This window comes from Python bivittatus, unplaced genomic scaffold, assembly GCF_059951505.1.
Source record: "Python bivittatus isolate LINGU-HERP-01145 unplaced genomic scaffold, Pbiv_v1 ctg000330_np1212, whole genome shotgun sequence".
In the NCBI taxonomy this organism is placed as follows: Eukaryota; Metazoa; Chordata; class Lepidosauria; order Squamata; family Pythonidae; genus Python; species Python bivittatus.
Genome location: NW_028277058.1, coordinates 8,319,414 through 8,342,508, shown reverse-complemented (window position 1 = coordinate 8,342,508; position 23,095 = coordinate 8,319,414). Strand labels below are relative to the sequence as shown.

General features: G+C 38.9%; 1 protein-coding gene across 8 annotated transcripts in view; it reads right to left on the bottom strand.

Moving 5' to 3' along the window:
• The window catches only part of CADPS2 (calcium dependent secretion activator 2), a 335,958-nt gene that overhangs the window by 274,634 nt on the left and 38,229 nt on the right, over positions 1 to 23,095 (bottom strand). The window lies entirely within an intron of this gene.

Sequence of the window (23,095 nt, the reverse complement as noted above, 5' to 3'; positions counted from 1 at the left end):
GATAAGTCTCCCCCACCCGTGCACCCTCCCCAGCCCCTTTGCACTTGCACTGTGCCAGCCACTTGCACATTCCAATGCACCTTCCTCGAGCCTTGCCGTGCTTGTCTCACCCTTGTGCACCCCCTCGCATCCCTGTGCCATGCCTCCCTCACACCTCCACACACCCTCCCAGAGCCTCACTGTGCCTACATCACACCTCCATGCACCTGCCCGAGCCTTGCCACCCCTCCCTCGCTATAATGGTATGTGGGAATGGCCTTGGGAGATGGGGAGGAAGAGATGCTGCCTACAGAACTATCAGATAAGCCTGCAGCTGGATAATGGGCAGAGGAAGAAACTCAGAAAAGAACCTCCCTAACTTATCAGGCTATAAAAGAGATGGTGGGAGATTTGTATTTTCAGACTTGCAAGATTCTGTTATTGTAACCTTGCAATAAAGTAGAATTAGCTCATCTGTTCTTGCTTCATGTCTGGTCTACCTGGGAAGGCTGACTCTTGCACCCTTGCATACCCTCCCTGAGCTTTGCCATGCCTCCCCTGCATCTTTGCACACCCTCCCCAAGCCTCACTGCACCTCCCTCGCACCCCTGCGCACCCTCCCTGACCTTCGCCATGCCTCCTTTGCACCCTTGCACCCTCCCTTGTGTCCTCTCCCACCTGGCATCAGCCACTTACCTGCCTACTGGCCTGCTTGCAAGCCACCTGGGACTTGCAACTTCCTGCCAGCTTCCTCACAGATTTAGATTGTGGGAAGCCAGCAGGAAATTGCCTTGCCTAACGGCCATGGGATTCGGTTAACAACGGCAACCAGGATTGCAGGATTGCTGTTGCTAAGTAATGTGGTTGTGCTTTACAACTGCATCACTTAACAATGGAAATTCCAATCCGAATTGCTGTTGTAAGTTAAGGACTACCTGTACAATATTGTTAACAACTTTTACAATGTGTTTCTTCTTCACATTAAAATTAGTCTGTTATCCATACACACTTGTTAATAAGTTTTTATTTCATTTTCATTCCTCTATATTCAAATAAAAACAAATCCTTATTCGTTTCCTAAAATTTCCAGGACTTTTAGGGGCATATACAGAGAACTAAAAAGGAACCTATCCTTTTTCCCTTCTATGGCCCTCTCCCTTGACCCCCACATCTGTTCCAGAGAGACTCCCGAATCTTCAGAACAGATGTGGGGCACCTGTGGTCTACAAGAGGAATAGAGAATTTGAGTTATCCATTTGATTTGTATCAATGGCAGGAGGTCATTCAGGATTGAGGAACTATATATTCTTCCACTAAAATACAGATAAAAACATGTTTTCTTATAAATATTAGCTGTTGACCAGCAACTAAATTTGTATTTCTGTTTAGCCTAAATACTAAGAAAGGAGAGTTTATGCAGTGAAGGTGTTTTCTCTTTTGTAAAATGAGAACAATTATAATATCAAGGTTATAATAAGGGTAAAGCACTGTACAATATTTTTACATCAATTCCCATTATAAACAGGAGAATTTATGTTTAAATTGCTGCCTTGAATCTACGATTTCATTACATAAACATTTTATTTCAATGCTACAAGTTCACTGCATAAATATTTCCAAGTTTCTTGAACCAGATGGCCCAAAGGAATTGTCTCTAAAATGGCAGCAAGTTGTTGAATCAGTCTATCATTTTCTTTTGGCAGTCTCTGTCATCTTGGATCTGGTCATTAAAATATTTTTCTGACATTTAGTGCATCAGAAATAAACTTATGACAAATAAATGCTAAGCCTTCTGTCCATCTCCTCCAAAATGTGAATAGCTCAGATTAAGCAAGGAAAATATTTATTTTCCGTTTGAAAATCAAACAGCAGTGTTTGCTAATGGAAGCTCATTACCATTTGTCACACTCATATTATGTTAAACAGATTCATTGTTCCCAGAAATGCTTTATGATTAGATATTATCACCTGTTTGGCTTAGCTACTAGTTTGACCATTTACATTTTCACACTGAAGTCTTAAGAACTAGCTACAGTCAGGTCCAGAAATATTGGGACATCGACACAATTCTAACATCTTTGGCTCTATATACCACCACAATGGATTTGGAATGAAACAAACACAATGTGCTTTAACTGCAGACTGTCAGCTTTAATTTGAGGGTATGTACATCCAACTCAGGTGAACGGTGTAGGAAGTACAACAGTTTGCATATGTGCCTCCCACTTGTTAAGGGACCAAAAGTAATGGGACAGAATAATAATCATAAATCAAACTTTCCCTTTTTAATACTTGGTTGCAAATCCGTTGCAGTCAATCACAGCCTGAAGCCTGGAATGCATAGACATCACCAGACGCTGGGTTTCATCCCTGGTGATGCTCTGCCAGGCCTCTACTGCAACTGTCTTCAGTTCCTGCTTGTTCTTGGGGCATTTTCCCTTCAGTTTTGTCTTCAGCAAGTGAAATGCATGCTCAATGGGATTCAGGTCAGGTGATTGACTTGGCCATTGCATAACATTTGCAGTATGCTTTGGGTCATTGTCCATCTGTACTGTGAAGCGCCGTCCAATGAGTTCTGCAGCATTTGGCTGAATGTGAGCAGATAATATTGCCCGAAACACTTTTGTTGCTTTTGTCAGCAGTCACATCATCAATAAATACAAGAGAACCAGTTCCATTGGCAGCCATACATGCCCACGCCATGACACTACCACCACCATGCTTCACTGATGAGGTAGTATGCTTAGGATCATGAGCAGTTCCTTTCCTTCTCCATACTCTTCTCTTCCCATCACTCTGGTACAAGTTGATCTGGGTCTCATCTGTCCATAGGATGTTGTTCCAGAACTGTGAAGGCTTTTTTAGATGTTGTTTGGCAAACTCTAATCTGGCCTTCCTGTTTTTGAGGCTCACCAATGGTTTACATCTTGTGGTGAACCCTCTGTATTCACTCTGGTGAAGTCTTCTTTTGATTGTTGACTTTGACACACATACACCTACCTCCTGGAGAGTGTTCTTGATCTGGCCAACTGTTGTGAAGGGTGTTTTCTTCACCAGGGAAAGGATTCTTCGGTCATCCACCACAGTTGTTTTCCGTTGTCTCCCGGGTCTTTTGGTGTTGCTGAGCTCACCGGTGCGTTCCTTCTTTTTGAGAATGTTCCAAACAGTTGTTTTGGCCACGCCTAATGTTCTTGCTATCTCTCTGATGGGTTTGTTTTATTTCTTCAGCCTAATGATGGCTTGCTTCACTGATAGTGACAGCTCTTTGGATCTCATCTTGAGAGTTGAGAGCAACAGATTCCAAATACAAATAGCACACTTGAAATGAACTCTGGGCCTTTTATCTGCACATTGTAATTGGGGTACTGAGGGAATATCACACACCTAGCCATGGAACAGCTGAGAAGCCAATTGTCCCATTACTTTTGGTCCCTTAACAAGTGGGAGGCACATATGCAAACTGTTGTACTTCCTACACTGTTCACCTGAGTTGGATGTACATACCCTCAAATTAAAGCTGACAGTCCACAGTTAAGGCACATTGTGTTTGTTTCATTCCAAATCCATTGTGGTGGTGTATAGAGCCAAAGATGTTAGAATTGTGTCGATGTCCCAATATTTCTGGACCTGAGTGTACATCATTGGCCTTTTCCATCCAGTAATGTAAAACAACCCATGTCGTTGTTATTGTTGCTGCTGCTGCTGCTATTCATCTTTTAAAATACAGAGATAGGCCAGTAGATGGTATACTTTGGGGGCTAAGAAGTTTCTTTTTATATCTGCAAGAGAAATGCTAATCTTGATTTCAGCTTTTTTCACAGACATAACCAGAAGTGCTCAAATCTAAGAAATGCCTGAGATTGTTACACCCAGAACCAGTTAAGAACATTATGATTCACCAGCTAAAGCTGCAAATACAAACCAATAAAATAATAGTGAAACAGTTATCTGAACTTAGTACCCCAGTGTACCACTCAAAGTTATCGTGTGGTGTATCTAAAGAAGTTTGTTCACTTCTTAAACAGAGTGTAGTGTTATAGACATCTGTGGTTACTGTAGTTTGTATTATTAATGTTCCACCCTCAATAACTAACTAGTTTCTATGGGGTACAAATCTATCCCTCCATGAACTGCTGCAGGAATTTCACACTTATCCCAGCAAGACTATTATATGCACAACATTGGAGAAATACTGAAATACCCATAATGAAGAAATGGATTGTGATGATGGAAGAATTTGTAGAAATGGCAAAGTTGACCTGTTTGATCAGGGATAAAATCACAAGTACTTTTATAAAAGACTTTATGGACTTTTTACTGAAAATGGAAAAAAATGAAATGGTGATTTTTGGATTTGCTGATTGAAAGAGTTGAATATGGGAAAGAGGAACTATGTGATATAATCTTAGGGAGGAGGTTTGCTGGTTGGTTTGCAACTGCCGTAAAGAAGATTGGAAGTTGCTTTAATTAACTTTTTCTTTTCTTCTTCATATGTAGTGTTTCTCACACTTTTTCTTTTATCTTTTTCTTAACTCTCCTTTATATATGTTCTTATGTCTATCCTTTCTTTATATAAAAATCTTCAGTAAAAATCATATATATAAAGGAATTTTACACTTATTCCTCATTCTCTGCTTTTTCAATTGTATTTATTATAATAATATTTGGAAAATTGATTACATTCTCAGAAACAAACCATTTCAAAAAGCAAAACTCTGCCATCTCAGAAAGAAAAATAAAAAACATATGGGCTTTTTAACCATTTTTCACAACAAAATTACTTTGATTTTAAGCCTTCCAAGATTTCTCTTACTTAGTTACACAGTAACACACTGTGTGCTCAATTCCAGAGTATCTACATTATTGATATTCTTAATAAAAAATACATTTTAAAAGGCTTAATTAACATTCTAAACACATGCACTTCACTCAGCCTTTTCACCAACCAAAACATACCAAGCACTTTACAGCTATAACTATGGCTTGTAACACATGCAAGTATCTCAGTGAACTCACAAAGGTTACACATATTCACATTTTTCAAAATTACGAAATTGAAAAAAATCTAACACAAATGTTATATACTAAAGCAACGTTTTTCAAACTTGGCAACTTTAAGATGTGTGGATTTAAACTCCCAGAATTCCCAAGCCAGCATGAAGTTCACACATCTTCAAGTTGCTAAGTTTGAAAAACACTGGACTAAAATTTCAGTCTCTTGATTTTTATTTTGGGCACCTGAGTTTTGCTCCAGGGGAGAAACAGGAACGAAATATTTTACATTTATACACACACACAGACACAACCTTACATAAGTCAGTCTATAAATCTTTGCACAGTTTCTTCAGATAGATCTTTTTCTTCTATGAAATGTCTTTAATTTTTTTAATGAAAAAGACAATTCCCTCCCAAGGCCTATCCCAAGATTGCTGCCAAATCATAATTTTCAATGTGACAGAAGGGGAAAACAATTAAATATATTGGGAATAATATTCACTATATTTAATCAATTTAATTTAATATACACTTAATTAGTCTAATCAAATTTTTTTTTTCCACTAAGCCTACTTTGTACTCCCGAGCCAAATGCGCCCCTTAGCCCCCTGAAAGATTGTGTGTCTCTGTTTTGCACAGAAGGCTTGTCACACGCAATTTCTCCTTCAGTGAAAATAAATCTCCTTCAAGCAGAGCTAAATGCCTCATGGCTTACATGGGTACATTCCTGCAGTCTTCTTTGCACAATTCAGAAGTAATTTGCTACTGCCTTTTTCAAGGATGCGGTTTTTTGTTTTGCTTCTTCCTAGATCGCTGTTTCTCAACCTATGCTGGCTGGGGAATTCTGGGAGTTGAAGTCCAGACATCTTCAAGTTGCCAAGGTTGAGAAACACTGCCCTAGATGGTCCCCATCCAAGGACTAACCAGGGCTTAGCCAAGGTTTGCTACATGTTGCCACCTAAAGGGTCTATCTGATATGAAATTATCACATGTAGAGCTGGCATGGCAGTAAACAGTTCATTAATGGATATCTGCTGATTCTTCAGATCTCATTAGCTGCTTTTCCCCACACACTGAGCACTTTTCCTCTGCAGCTGAAAATACAAGCTCTCATTAACATAAGTGGGGAGAAGAGGCTTCAGATAGATTCCACCAAAATATAATAACAGCAGTAACAACAAGTTACAAAATGTTCTTCTTAAAAAATCTCATTGCTAAAATAGATACATATCTTTGCTGAATAGCTTGAAGCACACCTTGCCATCTGCAAAGAAAATGCCCCTAATTATTGTTAAAACTGCTTTTCTGTAACCAATAAAAATAAGACACATTCCCTCCCTGAGGCTGTTTCAACAGTTCCTTTCTGCAAACTGGCATTTAGGCCTCAGAACCATCTCTGTCAGATCTGGTTTCTTGACCAAGTTCTTCTAAGCTTCCTTGGACGGACTCCAGTGAAAGGGGTTCTCAAACAGAACATTATAAACTCTGAGGAGCACTTTGGAGCTCACATCCCACCTCTGTCTCATCACTTGGTTCTTCAGTGAGTTATATTGCCTTTAATCTGGAGCTCCTTTGGGCTGGTGCCCAGGAAAGGGTGGTGACTCCTATACTATCCTATCACTCCTCCCATTCCACTACCCCATTTCTAATCTGGTTTTCCTATGTAAGTGAATAGAAAGCTATAGAGTAGTGTTTCTCAACCATGGCAATTTTAAGATAAGTGGACTTCAACTCCCAGAATTCCCCAGCCAGCACGGCTGGCTGGGGAATTCTGGGAGTTGAAGTCCACTCATCTTAAAGTTGCTAAGATTGAAAAACACTGCTACAGAGAAATAACAGGACTGATGACACATTCAGGGACAATCAGCTTATACAGACTGAAAAATATATGCCTGTTTCAGAGTAAGTTCCTTGTTTATTAACTCTTTACACAGTACTAAAAAACTCTCTTACTTTAAATTCCAGTTCTCAAAAAGCACAATTTAAACAAAAAAGTAAAATCAGTAGGACAACCCCTCTTTTTTTCATCCACTATGGAACATGAAGAAAAATTAAAGGGTAGGAAGAAATATTGTATGAAACATCTACATAAAATGTTAATGATATATGCATGATAATGTGGGGTTTGGAGGAGGAAGGGGGAAATCAGTTTCAGTATTCTGTTGGCCATTTCCATTCTTTTCTTTTTTTTAATATATAAAACATCATTATTAGTTAGGAAGATGCAATTTATTGCAGCTCTTCTATGCCTTAAGGGAATTAGATTTAAACAGCTGAGTCAGTGCACAGGAATGTAGCCTTGTTCCTTGATATTATGTTCATGTCTGTGCACTGAATACAAAATAGGAATGAATATTGCAAACAAAAGCAAGGTAAATGCTTACCAGCTGAAACATGATTTACCTTCATGCAAACTACAACACTGAGTGGAGCTCTGTAGTGAGCTGACCAGATAAGAACTTTATAAGGCAGTCTTAACATGCCAGGACCCAAAAACACACCTCAAACAATTGGGCTCACTGCAGTACCCCATTTGATGAAACTAAGCACATGTAAAACAACACAACACAGCTTTAATGAATGAACAGGAAAATCTTGATTCAATTATTTCCTTTCCATTGCTGAAGGTTCGCTGCAGGCATTTACAAAGATGTCTAAAAAATACCATTACTGGTGGCTACCTTGGGGACTACTGAAACATCCCTTTTTCTTCAATTGCTATGTCAGCAAGGAAATGTTGACTGGGGCAGAAGCCAGAGTGGGGAAACGGAACTGCTGCTGTGGTTGCTGCCCCAACATATCTCTACCAACCTACCCACTTACCTGCTCAATCTTCCCAGGATCTTCCCTCCCTTCCCCCAAGCTGTTACCCCAATGTGCTGCTCCCCTGATCTTCCCAGCCACTTCCTATTCTCCCTCCGTCAACTCAGCTGCCCCTGCCCCAGTGTACCACCTGCCCAATCTTCCCAGCCGCCTTCTCTTGACTCACAACTGCTCACCTTTTCTTCCCAGCACCCTCCCTTCCTTCCCACTCTCTCACCAGGAACATAAAGCATGTGCGTATCCCACTAGTCCCTTGTTCTTCCTGGGGCTTTCCTTCCCTCACCGCAAACTCAAACATGAAGCATGCCCAGAGGTATACCCATTTTGAAAGGGAGCAGCAACCTCTGACCCAGATTTCCAGACAAGTCCATTGTTTTGTGATGCCATCTGGATATTTTGTTCACGGTATCTTGTCCATCAAACTGTAGTCTGCTATACTGTCTATTTATGTTTATGACTTCTACAATGTATATTTATGACACTTTGACTCCAAGATACCTTTCAATTACACCAAATTAACCTGTTAATCTGTTTTATATAAATGTCTAGTTGGAATTCAACCAAACCTACTTTAGAAGAGTTTAAGACTAGGAATGGAGCAATCCCATTTGTGCAATTAGTGCAGAGTAGCAAAATACCTGAAAACACAGCAAGAATAACAATATCTCTTTTCCTTTACGGAAATGTTGGGCTTGTCCACCAAGAAAAGAAGAAAAGGTACAATACTCTAAGTTTGGAGGGCATGAGGGAGACAGGTTCTTTCACACAGATGCAGAGAGAACCATGCCTTAAGGCTTTATTATAAACCTTTTATTAACATTACAGGAAAAATTATCAAGGTAGAAAGTAACAGAAAGAGAAAGTAAGGGAAGAGGGGTATCCATAGCAGCTACAACTTTACAAAGAAAAGAGCAAACTGTAAGAAAACAGAAATATGGATACTTCTAATTGAATATTTGTAGGGGGTGGGGTTTGGAAATCATTTCTCTAAATGCAAATACAATTAAATTATGAATATATATTTAACTATTCAATTTATATTCTACCTGTCCTTAATAACCCTGGGAGGTAGACCTGGCTGAGAATGACTGCCCAGAGTCACCCAATGAGTTCCTGTGACTGAGGGTGGACTTAACCTTGGTCTTCCCCATCCTAATCCAATAATCCACATCGTAATTACATTTATGGCTAATAATTTATTTTATTTCTATGCCACCAGATTTCTTCTATTTGTATTTGAAGATAGTGACCTCTATTTTGAAAAACACTGATTTAAGCCATCTAAATTATCCCCAAAAAGCAGAGGTGGTAAGGAAAGAAAATACATCAAGGGAAGGCACCAAAACTTTGTCCCATTGAACTCCCTTATTAATTTTATCCCTTCCTATTTTGTGTGTTTTTACAGTTTTTTATGTGTAATTGTGTTTATGTATTTATTTTTTTAATTGTTGTACGCCGCCCACAGTCACTTTGTGTGAGATGGACGGCTATATAAATATGATTAATAGATAAATAAATGTACTTGGAGTTGTATCTACACAACATGGCTGCTACAGTCAGCTGTTTCCTTGAGTAAATGCTTGTCCCTCATGCAGACCATAGAATGTTGTCTGAATGTTTTGTACTGGAAGAACAGAGAAAACTGGGTTGGATACATTCCAGACAAGGGCATGGTTGACTAGATGAATCACAGTTTCAGGTCTAATTTTCTATTAGATTTAGAGACAAATGATTAAGCAAACACTCCACTGTTCTTAACTGAGTTGCAAGGGTGAGAGAGGGAAGGCTTAACTGAGAAGAGGGCTGTCCAGCCTAGCAACACACCACAAGCTTCATGGAAGGTGGGAAGAGAAAAACAACTGGCCAACATGGCTCTCTTTCATCACTGTATGGATAGATTCTACAGCAGATGAAGGACAGAGTTAGAATTTATCACTATGACTGGTCCATCTAATCTAAACCGAGGTGAACAAATTAAAGAGAAATGGGAAATTGGGAGGAGACATAAACATACTGTACCGGGCTTATTAAAAAAATAAGCTCTCACCACAAAGTAGAAATGCTACTTGTTGCAGGAAAAAATAGTCATGTCACCCAACTGATTTTCCAGGTTCACAGTTTCATTTAAACGCCAGTATCTTATGACTTAGTGACTCTCTACCTAACCATCCTGAAATCCCCAATTTGTGAGTCATTAATCCTGACACAAATCTAAGAGTGTTGATTTTTACTTAATACTCTAACAGCATCTTCCAATATCCTTTTACTGTGGTAAGGTGTATTTATTGATTATAATAGTAAACACATTCTTCCAGAATGAAGAGTGTATTTCTTTCATGTTCCAATTACAGTAGTTCTGTAATACATTCTCTACACTGCACACTCCCCCGCCTATCCTGCTTTCTTTGACAGGGCAGTCCCTAGTAACTATTCTTGATTTATGCGCTACCAAGAATCAGACCTAGTCCTAATATCAATAACATTAATTAGGTTGTCAAGAAACAGCCTAAAAAGCAAACTAAGGTTGTGCAGTGCAGTTTCAAGATTTGCTCATTTATTAAGAATTGCAATCAATAATCAAGAAATTAGTAAAATTAAGATTGGAACTCATGAAAGTCTAACCGACAGAATAAAAAGAATAGAAAATACACAGAAAGATGTAAATCTACAAAACACCACGGCAAGCAAACAGACTGAAAAAAATCAAGCACAATTTCAAAGAATTACCTTGAAATAGCACATTACTAATGATCTGATTATTAAATTAAAAAGATGGCGTACTTGCCTTGACTGCCTCCAAACCCAGACAGATACCAGAGGAAGCTAACTTTGTGAAGAAGCTGTCTCTGAACTGATACACTGAAGGTAATACAAACACAATTAAGGGCATAAAACTAATCAACAGATCACGGAAATGGCAGGAGAAAGGGAAAGCACTGTTGTTGTTCTAACAAGTGTTTTCCTCTTCTGTCCCCACTCATTTCTTCTTCTCCGGCATCCCCTTTTTCTACTGGAACCCAAGTTGTTGAGAACTCTAAAAATTAAAGTTCAGCACATCAGGAAGGCACCCAGCTGGGGAAGGCTTTTCTAAAAATACCATTTTCTTCTATTTTCCCAGTGAAAGTATCTTGCTAGTTCTTGCTGAATCATTTCTCTACTTTGTCTCTTGTAATTTGTATAACTTAATTGTTTTACTGAAGCCAGGCCTTCTGCAACCCAGTTAACAGAAACTCTGCTTACACTTCTTGGTATTTTGTTTAAAAATGTTTAGTTCTGCCAGATCACCATCAATTCCCAGAAGTATATGAAACTGCATCAGCGGATGTTTCAACAAGAAGCACATGTTAATTTCTATCGTGATCATGACGTACATAAATCAATCCTTCTCTGTCATTATCATACCCCAAAGAAAAATACCTCCCTGATGTGAAAAAGCACAAAGGTGGTTTTTCATGATATGTCTTATTAATATTTTGAGTATCAACCTCATATAAGGACAACCTCCAATTTGGAGGAATATCTACCCTCCCAAATGCAAAGGAAAGGGGGAATCTTCACCATTAAAGAAAAGCAGAAAGTAAGGGAGCATGGAAGAATTGCACTAGCTCTTTTAACTTCAATGAGCAAAAAAGTGCTATTCACATCTGCATTAGTTGATAAATAGATAAATAGCCTACATATTTTCTGTAGCAAGGGATAGAAATAAGGATAGGTAATAGTCCTTTCTCTGTTTACTGAAGTTGTATTTTAGATCCAGAAATATAACCAATTCTATCTAGGTACTAGAAGTTACTAAGAAACCAGAAGTCCATCAAAAAAGAAAGAGAGAAATCCAGTTTAGTCGTTACCAAAAAACAATCTTGTAACATATCATAGGAACTGACTAGCAGCTGGGACAGCCTGAATTCAAGGTTTAAAAGAGCCTTATTCAAAATAGCTGTCAGGCCCAGCCCAAGAATGACAATGAGGCAGTCCAGTCCAATATAGTTCCTTTATTAGCTTGCACCTAATAGAGAGAATCTTGGCAGAATAAACCTATGCTAAAGCAACCAGTGGCTATACCCTGTGAGACTCTAGGGAGGGGCCAGTCTCAGCTTCTTCACCTTCTCACGGTCCTGCTGGGGGCTGAGGAAGTGCTTGCTATGAAACCCTTCCAAGAATGCTCCCCTTCCCTCCTGATAACCTTGATCCTCCATTCCAGTATCCTCCTCACACATGCCTTCCATTACATCAGCTAACTAGTAATTTATGACTCTCTGCAATCACTACTGACTGGATTTGAAGGTATATTCCAAGGAATACAGTGGGGCAAAGAAGTATTTAGTCAGCCACCAATTGTGCAGGTTCTCCCACTTAAAAAGATGAGACAGGCCTGTAATTTTCATCATAGGTATACCTCAACTATGAGAGACAAAATGGGGAAAAAAATCCAGAAAATCACATTGTCTGATTTTTAAAGAATTTATTTGCAAATCATGGTGGAAAATAAATATTTGGTCAATATCAAAAGTTCATCTCAATACTTTGTTATATATCCTTTGTTGGCAATGACAGAGGTCAAACGTTTTCTGTAAGTCTTCACAAGGTTTTCACACACTGTTGCTGGTATTTTAGCCCATTCCTCCGTGCAGATCTCCTCTAGAGCAGTGATGTTTTGGGGCTGTCGCTGGGCAACACGGACTTTCAACTCCCTCCAAAGGTTTTCCATGGGGTTGAGATCTGGAGACTGGCTAGGCCACTCCAGGACCTTGAAATGCTTCTTACGAAGCCACTCCTTCATTGCCCGGGCAGTGTGTTTGGGATCATTGTCATGCTGAAAGACCCAGCCACGTTTCATCTTCAATGCCCTTGCTGATGGAAGGAGGTGTTCACTCAAAATCTCATGATACATGGCCCCATTCATTCTTTCCTTTACACGGATCAGTCATCCTGGTCCCTTTGCAGAAAAACAGCCCCAAAGCATGATGTTTCCACCCCCATGCTTCACAGTAGGTATGGTGTTCTTTGGATGCAACTCAGCATTCTCTCTCCTCCAAACACAACGAGTTGAGTTTAGACCAAAACGTTCTACTTTGGTTTCATCTGACCATATGACATTCTCCCAATCCTCTTCTGGATCATCCAAATGCTCTCTAGCAAACTTCAGACAGGCCCGGACATGTACTGGCTTAAGCAGGGGGACACATCTGGCACTGCAGGATTTGAGTCCCTGGCGGCGTAGTGTGTTACTGATGGTAGCCTTTGTTACTTTGGTCCCAGCTCTCTGCAGATCATTCACTAGGTCCCCCCGTGTGGTTCTGGGATTTTTGCTCAACATTCTTGTGATCATTTTGACCCCACAAGGTGAGATCTTGCATGGAGCCCCAGATCGAGGGAGATTATCAGTGGTCTTATATGTCTTCCATTTTCTAATTATTGCTCCCACAGTTGAGTTCTTCACACCAAGCTGCTTGCCTATTGCAGATTCAGTCTTCCCAGCCTGGTGCAGGTCTACAATTTTGTTTCTGGTGTCCTTCAACAGCTCTTTGGTCTTGGCCATAGTGGAGTTTGGAGTGTGACTGTTTGAGGTTGTGGACAGGTGTCTTTTATACTGATAACAAGGTCAAACAGGTGCCATTACTACAGGTAACGAGTGGAGGACAGAGGAGCCTCTTAAAGAAGTAGTTACAGGTCTGTGAGAGCCAGACATCTTGCTTGTTTGTAGGTGACCAAATACTTATTTTCCACCATGATTTGCAAATAAATTCTTTAAAAATCAGACAATGTGATTTTCTGGATTTTTTCCCCCATTTTGTCTCTCATAGTTGAGGTATACCTATGATGAAAATTACAGGCCTCTCTCATCTTTTTAAGTGGGAGAACTTGCACAATTGGTGGCTGACTAAATACTTTTTTGCCCCACTGTATATATTAATATAAAGGGTGTAACAGAAGTCAGGTCCCATAGAATTAATAAAGGAGACCATCACATTAGAATTTGCAAACATCAGAGAAAAATTTACTGAACTTAGCAATATTCAAAGGTAATCTGTCCAATGAGTAAGGAAGTGTTTAGAAGAAACTGGCAAACAATTCAAACATATAATGTAATTCATAAAATAAATTGTCTATGGGGTCTGACTTCTGATATACCCTGTATGCATGTTTATGTATCTATACACTACTAAATCTCTTGGGTCTGTTTCTCTGTTTGTAACCTTCAACTGGGCAAAATGGTGCATCATAGGGCAACAATTTTTCAATCAACATACCTCAAATGGGCTAGCTTACAGAATGCATCCAAAATCTGGGATCCATTACTCCCATGGGATTGAAATTTGGCAAAGTTGTGGCTGCTTCAGCACCACTGTGTCTTCCGACTATACTTAAACCTGTAGGTTGCGTGGTGCAAGGCAAGATGGAAGGGGCATATCCCTGCCCTCCTTCCCACCCCTCTGGCCCCTGAGCCCAATCGGCTGGTGGCAAGACCCGACAAGCAAGCGGTGATTGGCTGTTTTGGAACTGGGGCTGAAATCTGAAATCTCTTAACAGTGGTGGGTGGCAACGGAAGGACGAGGGAGCAACTTGGATGCCTGCTGGCAAGGTAGGGCTGGCTGGGAGGCGCTGGTGGTTGACGGGTGAGCCCTCTTACTCCCTGGATGGAGAGGACCTTTAGGGACATGCTGGGATGGGGAGCCGGTGTGCAGTTTTCTTCACGGTCTGCGGCAGGGAATTGGAAGGTTTTTGCTTGCCCTTGGTCATTCTGTTTCTCTGTTTAGATAAATAGCTCTGAAAACAGGAATAGATTTCTTGGAGCCCACTGCATTATATTACACTGTAGTTTCCATAATCTTAGTCTGATACTGCAATATTAGTAATTCTAAATTCTAGGAGTTTTTTTCCACAGTGTACAGGCCAGACTGTTCCTATTAAGATAGTTACACATTTTCATCATCTAATGTTATTATAGAGCCAGTGTGGTGTAGTGGTTAAAGCACTAGGCTAGAAACTAGGAGACTGAGTTCTAGTCCCACCTTAGACATGAAGCCAGCTGGGGGACCTCGGACTGGTCACTTTCTCTCAGCCCTAAGAAGGAGACAATGGCAACCCACTTCTGAAATCTTACTAAGAAAACTGCAGGGACTTGTCCAAGCAGTCGCCAGGAATCAACACTGACTGGAAGGCACCAAAATAAATAAAGAAATAATGTTATTTTAGTTGTTAGGGTTAATGACTGAAATAAAGATTAGTACTCTCATTAGCCCCATCCAGCATTAGCAATGGCAAGAGATAATGGTGCTGCAGTCTAAAACATTTGAAGGGCCCCACCTTGCCTATCTGCTTGATGCTGCAACCATGGACCAATCTATTCTGAGAAAACTATTAGACCAAAACCAAATTTGTTTCAAAATTGGCTTAATGTTCAGGAGAAGTCAAAACTGTGATGCAGAGACAGCTCTGCTTCAGTAACCTAATACTATAGGTACGACATCAAGCAATCAAAATAATTGCTTTATTCATGTAACATCATTCTTGCATTCTTGCATTCTTGTTTTGGGTAGTATGTTTCTTAATTCTTTGCTGTTGTTCAAATTATTGTGTGGGTAAATGCATGTGCAGAACCTACATTTTTAAAAATACAAAGGTGGATAACTTCATTACAGAAGTACTATGCTGATAGTCCACAGTGCTATTTAATATTTATATGAAATTCCTGGGATGATCATTAGAAATTTAGGAGCAAACTACAAAGCATTCATGTACAGGATTAGGCACCTGCTCAAAATCCCTTTTGGAACCAATCAGCACTTAAGGTTGTTTCCATCCTCAACCTTCAAACCTCTACCCATACCACTGAAGCAACAGTGAAGTCATAGAGACCAACCAGAATAGGTGGGTTGTTGGGCCATGTCTGGGCATGGTTAGGTGCAAGTGGTAGAGACCCAAAGACAGCAGAAATGGCCTACAGTTTAGGCTCCACTGTGCAAAATATTAAGACATCTGAAGACAGAATGAATTTGCAATGTGAAGGGCCCAATAGTAGAGAACGTACAGTATATATAGCTCAGGGTTGAATTGTTGGGCTTTTGTGTTCACCAAGCTTGGTTGTTTTCCTACCAACATTTCATTACCAACCTAGGTAACATAATCAATGCATGAAAATAGCCAAGCTCAGAGAACACCAAGAACCCAATGAGAAGAATTCTTAAAGCAAATCTGCTGAAATACACAATGCCTCTAGACATTTTTGTGTTTCCTGATAACAAAAGTAAACTTCTCCCTACATAACATTTCCCAGAATCACCTCAAGACAACTGAAATACTTTTAAGCAGAAGGACATGAGACTGTTGCATTAAGCTAACTATCACCAACCCCACATTTGGTGTTAATATTTCCTGGTATAGTATCAAAAGTCTTCATGCATGAAGGGTGCCAAATACATAGATCTTTATTAGGACTGCTTTAAAAACAACTTGCTTCCAAGATTAAATCGCTGCCTTTAAAGTGCAAATAAAGAACAGCCACACATTCTGTACTAGCAACCAAATGAAGCTTCCCTAGAATAATTTCTAAGTATTCTTACAATAATATTTCAGAACAATGGACTATAGGTGGGCAACTCATATCCACTTGGACAAGTGCAACCTCCAAACAACCCTTCTCATTTCTTCCACCCAGCAGGGGAAATGGAGTATATTTTTGTTCTGTTTAGATACCATTTGATTACAAGTATGAAAAAATAGTGACATCTGTCAGGAAAGATCTGACTGATCAGCAAAATGAACTGAAGACTGGCAAGAAATATTATAAAGCACCACTGATACATTGCGACATGGGCTGATTTTATGGTTAGAAGAATACAATAAGAACCATTCAAGGTAAGTATATACCTGGGTAACCTGTGTAATTTTGTGTAATTTTTAAAAAAATAAAAATAAAGACTGATCTTCCCAAGTGAAAACAGAAGGTTCCACACGTTAATTTTGTTGAGAAAAGATATTCAGTGCAACTCCTCAAAAATACAGAAGAGAATTCATGAGGATGTTATAGTTAACAAACACATCAATGTATTTAATTTGATAACAAAAAAGAATTAATGCTTACGAACACAGATCCCTCATAATGAATGGTTGGGGCTGCTCAGTGTAGGAAGGACCTAGCCCATTCAATTTTTGAAATGAACCTACTGTAAATCTACTACTGTCTTCCAGTTGATGTAATTTGAAGTGAAACTATCTCATTTCTTTTTTTCTCCCACTTCAAACACTGATATTTGACATTTTTCTTTCCAGAAGTTGAAAAATTAATATGCACAAGAGGTAGTATATTACAAATACTTTCTATGAAGCCTTTAAAAATATTTCTCCCATAACTAAATCTTGTGACCCAGAGAATGCTTTAATTCTCAATTCTTCAATGAAATGAAAACAATATTTAAGTTTGGTTTATATGCTTTATTACTTGTTGGAAAAATTGTATGTGGCAATGAAAATAAATATGAAATATAACACTATTAGAAAAATCAAAAATGCAAAATGCAAAAGCACCATATTTTACACGGTCATACTTCCTGACCATATAGGGTAGTGCCAGGTGACAGGAACATCTGGCCTTTCATCACTCATGCTACTTGGGAGTTAGATAAATCTCACAAGAGATAAAATCAACTTTTATTTTTAAAATTATAAAATGTTTAAAAAGCTGTTCCGTTATAAACAATAAAATGCAAACATCCAGTGTAGAAGGTAATCTACAAAGCTGCCCACATCATGGGGAAACTGCTGCTTGCATATTTGTTAAAAAATAAACATCTGAAAGAAAATACAGGGCTTCAGACACTCCACATGACTACAATAATCTGCTACAAATGAAGTGCTCTCTGCCAGAATATTACAGATCATAAAATGTTCAAAATATTACACAGTACCAGAAGATTCTAAAGTAAAAGTTGTATTTTCATGCACACAGCCCGATATATGGATAAAGGCTATCATTTAGTATTCAATTCTATAGCTTATACCAAGAGTCAGAAACACTGAAAACTGGCACAGTACAGAAAAGAGATTCTTTTTTTTTAAACCTAGTGCAAATTCCTGTCTAGATATATTTATTTACTATATTTCTGCAGAAACAGAAGACTCCAAAAAGCAAATGATCCTCTATTTCAAAATTTCTGAACTTGGAGGTTCCAAAACTTTCCTTAGGCTGAGGGGACATGGAAAATCCTCCACTTATTCATCCTCTTTTCTAAGACCTCTTTTGAGTTCTACTCTTTCTTTCAAAAACACCAAAATATTTCAACCTCCAGAAGGAGAGGTTGGTCTAATCTGCTTGTAACAAAGAACCACCTCTCATTTATGGAGAGGTAGATATTGAGTGAGCCTGACATCTGGCATAATGGCTGCTTTCAGAACAAAAGTATCACAATAAAGCCAACTATGCTTCAAAAACAATAAATACAAATATTAAAACAAAGTACATTATACAAAGGTTCAACTTCCTTCCTCCCTTCCTCCCTTCCTCTTCCCCCCTCCCCCCCTTCCTTCCTTCCTGGAAGCCTAAAAAGTATCAAAGCAAATTAAGAATAAATAAAAATACAGGCTGCCTGTATTTTGAAATCCACTTAGAGATAGGAACATGACTGTTACATAGTTACTAGAAACTATGTTTGCAGTACAGTAAAAGTTCCTTAAGAATGCAGTGAGGAAAGCACACTTCTGATACTAGGCAACACTACAGCAACTTCTCAGCAACTCTTAGGGCCTTTTCCCACTTGTATCAATCCATGATTCAAGCATAAACTAGCAAATCTTTTTTCTGCTGTGTTTACCTCATCCCCAGTCTATAAGTGAGACAACCTTAAATCACTGAAGTAGCATTTTGCCCCTTATTCCAATATTGCCTAAGAGCAGTCTCAAGATACATAAAATCTATTAGGCTCTGTCACCCATTCCCTTGGAGGAGGCAGGGGAAATCATCAAATAGTCAACAGAGGCATAATAAGGACTGGCAATGGAAACAGCAAATTTCATACAGGTACAATTTTTTTGCCAAATCAGGAATGGGTGGATGTGATTCAATTCAGGAGTGAGGAAACACCCTTGATTTGGCCGCTACACTACAACTTGTTTGGCCTAATTGATTTAGGTTACTTAATACTAAGACTTCTCCATGTCCACTACAATTAATTTCACTATGCCATCTGAAATCATCTGCTCATTTTCTTCTCATTAGATCTAATGCAGTAAATGGGAGTACCGTAGCTAGTTATGCGATTGCACCATGGTCGTTATCAAGATACAGCCAGATAATCCAAACAAACAAGCAAACAAAAACTCAAATTCTCTTAGTGAATGGGATGGGGTGGGTTGGGACATGTTGTCCTCTTCTGTAAAGGGCAACCAAACAAGTGAGGAGAAAGGAAACGTGACTCAAATGACAGGGGCTAGGCTTCAAGACTATACCAGCCCTCATTCTTTCTCCTGGGTTATTAGCTGCAGTTTTTCATAAAGCTCCTTAAAAACTGCAGTTTTTCATAAAGCTCCTTTCAAAAGTGCCCTCCTGCAAGAAATAACTAGTAATTGTCCTAAAATACACTCTGCACAGAACAGTCAACGGGTACGTAAGCATTTGATCCTGATGCCTAGGCATTTGGCTGTTTCCTAGTCCACAGGGAGCTGACACCTACAAATTAGCAGCTAGCAACACCTGGAAGCCTAAAATAGTTTTCCAAATCCAGGGGTCAGGCAGCCCAATCGGCAGCTTCTTCCTTCACAAATCCATCCATGCAGAGCTTTCCAGTGTGAGGAAGCTGAAGAGCTCCTCCAGCAGTGAAAGTCTATAAACCAACTTGGTTTTAAGACATGAACTTTAACCTGTAAGAGGGAAAAGCAGCAAGTTCTCCCAATTAAGCCTGTCTCCTCTTGTTTGAGAAAAATGAACAACAAAAGTATACAAACTTCCATCAAGTCAGGAGGGACTCCTGAGAAATTTGAAAAGTAGACTTCAAACACCTCCTCTGATCAAAACCTGTCCAAACCAAACCAAGAGGCATCAATGTTTTGTTTTCAACCCTCAAACAAATAAACCATACCCTCTCCTGCACTCAGAAAGTGAACTACAGATCAATACAGTATAGTTTTCCTACCCACCTCCACTCAAAAATTTCAGAGAAATAGATTTTTTTTTAAAAAGTTTAAATTATGAAATGATGCTAAAGTGGGAAGAGATCAGAATCATACCAATTATTGACACCTGAACCATTTTAGTTATATGATGTTATCCAGCCTTTAAAGTACAGACTCAAGACTACAATGGGATGACTGCCATAGGCATCAGTTGCAGGGGGGAGCACTGGTTCCTACCTATTCCTCTGTCTGTCCCCCTCTCTGGACAACAAAGCTGTCTGTATGATGTGATGTATCCAGCCCTTTCTACAACTAGCCTACTGCCTCAGGTATGGTGGAATCATTGGTGCTGAAAGAGGTGGCAAAAAATCTTAGGCTGTCCCTTTAAAAAGTGAGAATAACAAGCAATAAGTTAAACTAAGGTTGTTATGGGATCCAAAATGTTTAATAACATAGATGAACAAAGCTGCTGTTTTCCCAGGGTGATGCTAATGATAGCACCACTACAGATGGTCCCACAACCATTTTATAGCATGGACATATAGATTAATAGGGAACTAAAACATTAACTGTTACAGCTCAGAATTTAAAAAGTGGATCACCAACTTAGAAAGTTTAAAGCCACTTCGGCAGGAATTTGGAAACTTGAAATTAGCTCCAAAACAGCTCTTTTATTTAAAGTAGCACTGCCAGGTAGGTTGGACTAAATCACCAATTGGCAGGAATCTGACCCCGAAAGCTGGGAATTACAGGAATTGAAACTTTTCACATTTGGAGACATCAGGCAGAGGAAAATTGATAGTTGTTATACCATATAGGCAAGTGTTACAACTTCTGTTCATTCTCCCTTTAAGAAGGGAGTTTCAATTCTGGTATACAATATAGAAGGAAAATGAGTTCTGACTTATGAGCCAGCACCCAGAGAATTATTCACTGAAGAAAATAAGGTTTAAGAGATTTAACTTTCTCTCAGTCCCACACAAAAGGGTATTTACTTTGGCAAGATTTGACATCTTATCTTCAAAGGTGAGGGAAGGGAAATTTCACAGCAGCCCTTATCGAGAACACAGAGGTTGAGTCAATCACGCAGGTTTTTCGGAACACTCCCTGTACCACACCTAGTGCCTGGGCCTAATTTCTCTGATTAGAAGCTCGTCCTGGCCCCAATCAGAACTGTGCTTTTCCTAATAAGCAACCAGCCCAGAGAAATTTCTACAAAAGTTGTGAAATTCTGTGTCATAGCAATTGTAATTAAAAGATGCTGGGTCTAACTAGTTGGTTCCCAATTTCTACTCTGAGTTGTATACTCTACAAATTTTTCCTTAATTTTTGCTACATTTACAACTATTCTTTTACCATTCTTCTTTGCCTTTATATTCACTTTTTAACTTATTGCTATTTTTTAATCTGTTTTATCTAACTTCATATTAGTCTTTTGGTCTCTACTGTAAATTTAACAAATAAAATAAAGATGCAACTGCAAGTTTGGAAAATATAGGAAAATAAAGAAAATACATAATTGTTTTTGTGGCCCACAATTATCTAAGGGAGATTTTTATATACAAAAAGAAGACATTCTCTAAACAACATAAACTTGGTTCTCAGGAAGACTGCGTAACTATTTCATTGATACAGTTTTAATCTTCCAAATAGTAACAAAACCTTGTGCAGCAGAAGACTACAAGAAAATGGACAAGTTTTTATTCTAGGCTAATTATCTACTAGTTGATATTATTTCAACTGCTGGTTATTATTCTGCTCTCCAAATGATACTCATCCTGCATTTCAATTGTGTAGCTGTTCTGTAACCCAGAAAACTATTACTGAATGGAAGTAAGAGAAAAATATTTTTATGAAAACAAACTGAACATTGCCCTGTAAAAATGAACTGAATCCTTTCTTGTTCACTATCCACAAATTCTGTTGATGTATGTACGTAAAAATATGTATCTGTGTCTTAAGTGTGCATATACATGTGTATATGTATATATGTACAAACACACACACACATGAGACACAGATACATATTTTGTTAATAAATGCTAATTTTTAAAAGACATCAGTTGGACACAATACAAAAGTTTGTAAGATGGCAAAACAATTTCACCAAAGATAATCTCCCTTTCAATTTCAAATGTACTCCACCAGCCCCACACTCAAGTTCAAATTCAAACAGTTTGCATCTCTAAGATATTTTCCCTTTTCAATGGAGCTTTAAGACGAAGATAATCTTTTATTCATTATACTTTATATGTAATATGCTTGTTCAGCAGCAAGATCTCCCAAGTGAAGCTTCTGCATTAGGGAACCGGCTTTGAGAATTTTAGTTAGTGAGGAAAGAAATAAAAAAACAGAGCTGAAAGCAATTCTGAAATCCTTTTACAATTGGGAGACAGCAGAAGGGGGAAGCCAAAGTGAAATAAATTGAATCAGAAAAAGAAAAATGTTTGAATAGCATTCCAGACGCACACAAAATTCTAAATCAAATAGAAAGATATGCCAACAAAACATGGAAAAACAACTCTTGGAGATGTGGAAAAATTAAGAGGGTTTTTTTTGGGGGGGGGGTAAAGTCACTGAATTGGCTGCAACCCCTACAGTGCAGCTGAGTCTGGTCACTGAACAGAGTGGCCATTTATCCATTCAGTTCAGATCCATAAAGAATATTGTAGCTAGACCAACAGTCTGTATAGCAAGGTGCTTAAGTCAGTTAAATAGACCAACAGCTATCTTTAGGATTCAAACCCAAAACTTCCCTAGCCTGATTTGGGAATGTTGGGACTGGACTTGTGATCTTGGTATGCAAAGCACATCCTTGATAACAACAGCCTTTCATTCTCTAGTTGTCAGTGCCTTAAAACAGTGTTCCTCAACCTTGGCCACTTGAAAATGTGTGGACTTCAACTCCCAGAATGGCTGGCTGGGGAATTCTGGGAGTTGAAGTCCACACATCTTCAAGTGGCCAAGATTGAGGAACCCTGCCTTAAAAGACCTTTTTTTTTTCTGGTGGAAAGGACAAAGCACTTAAAGTATGATTATAATCCAGGAATATATTACTGAAGTTTTGCTAGGAAGAAATCATATGTTGTAAGCTGCAAAATGAAAAACAAGTGCCCAGGAAAAAGCAATGTTTCATAACTGTCTGAACTGCAGACTGAATTTTTTTTATAAGCTTAAAAATGCTGAAGAT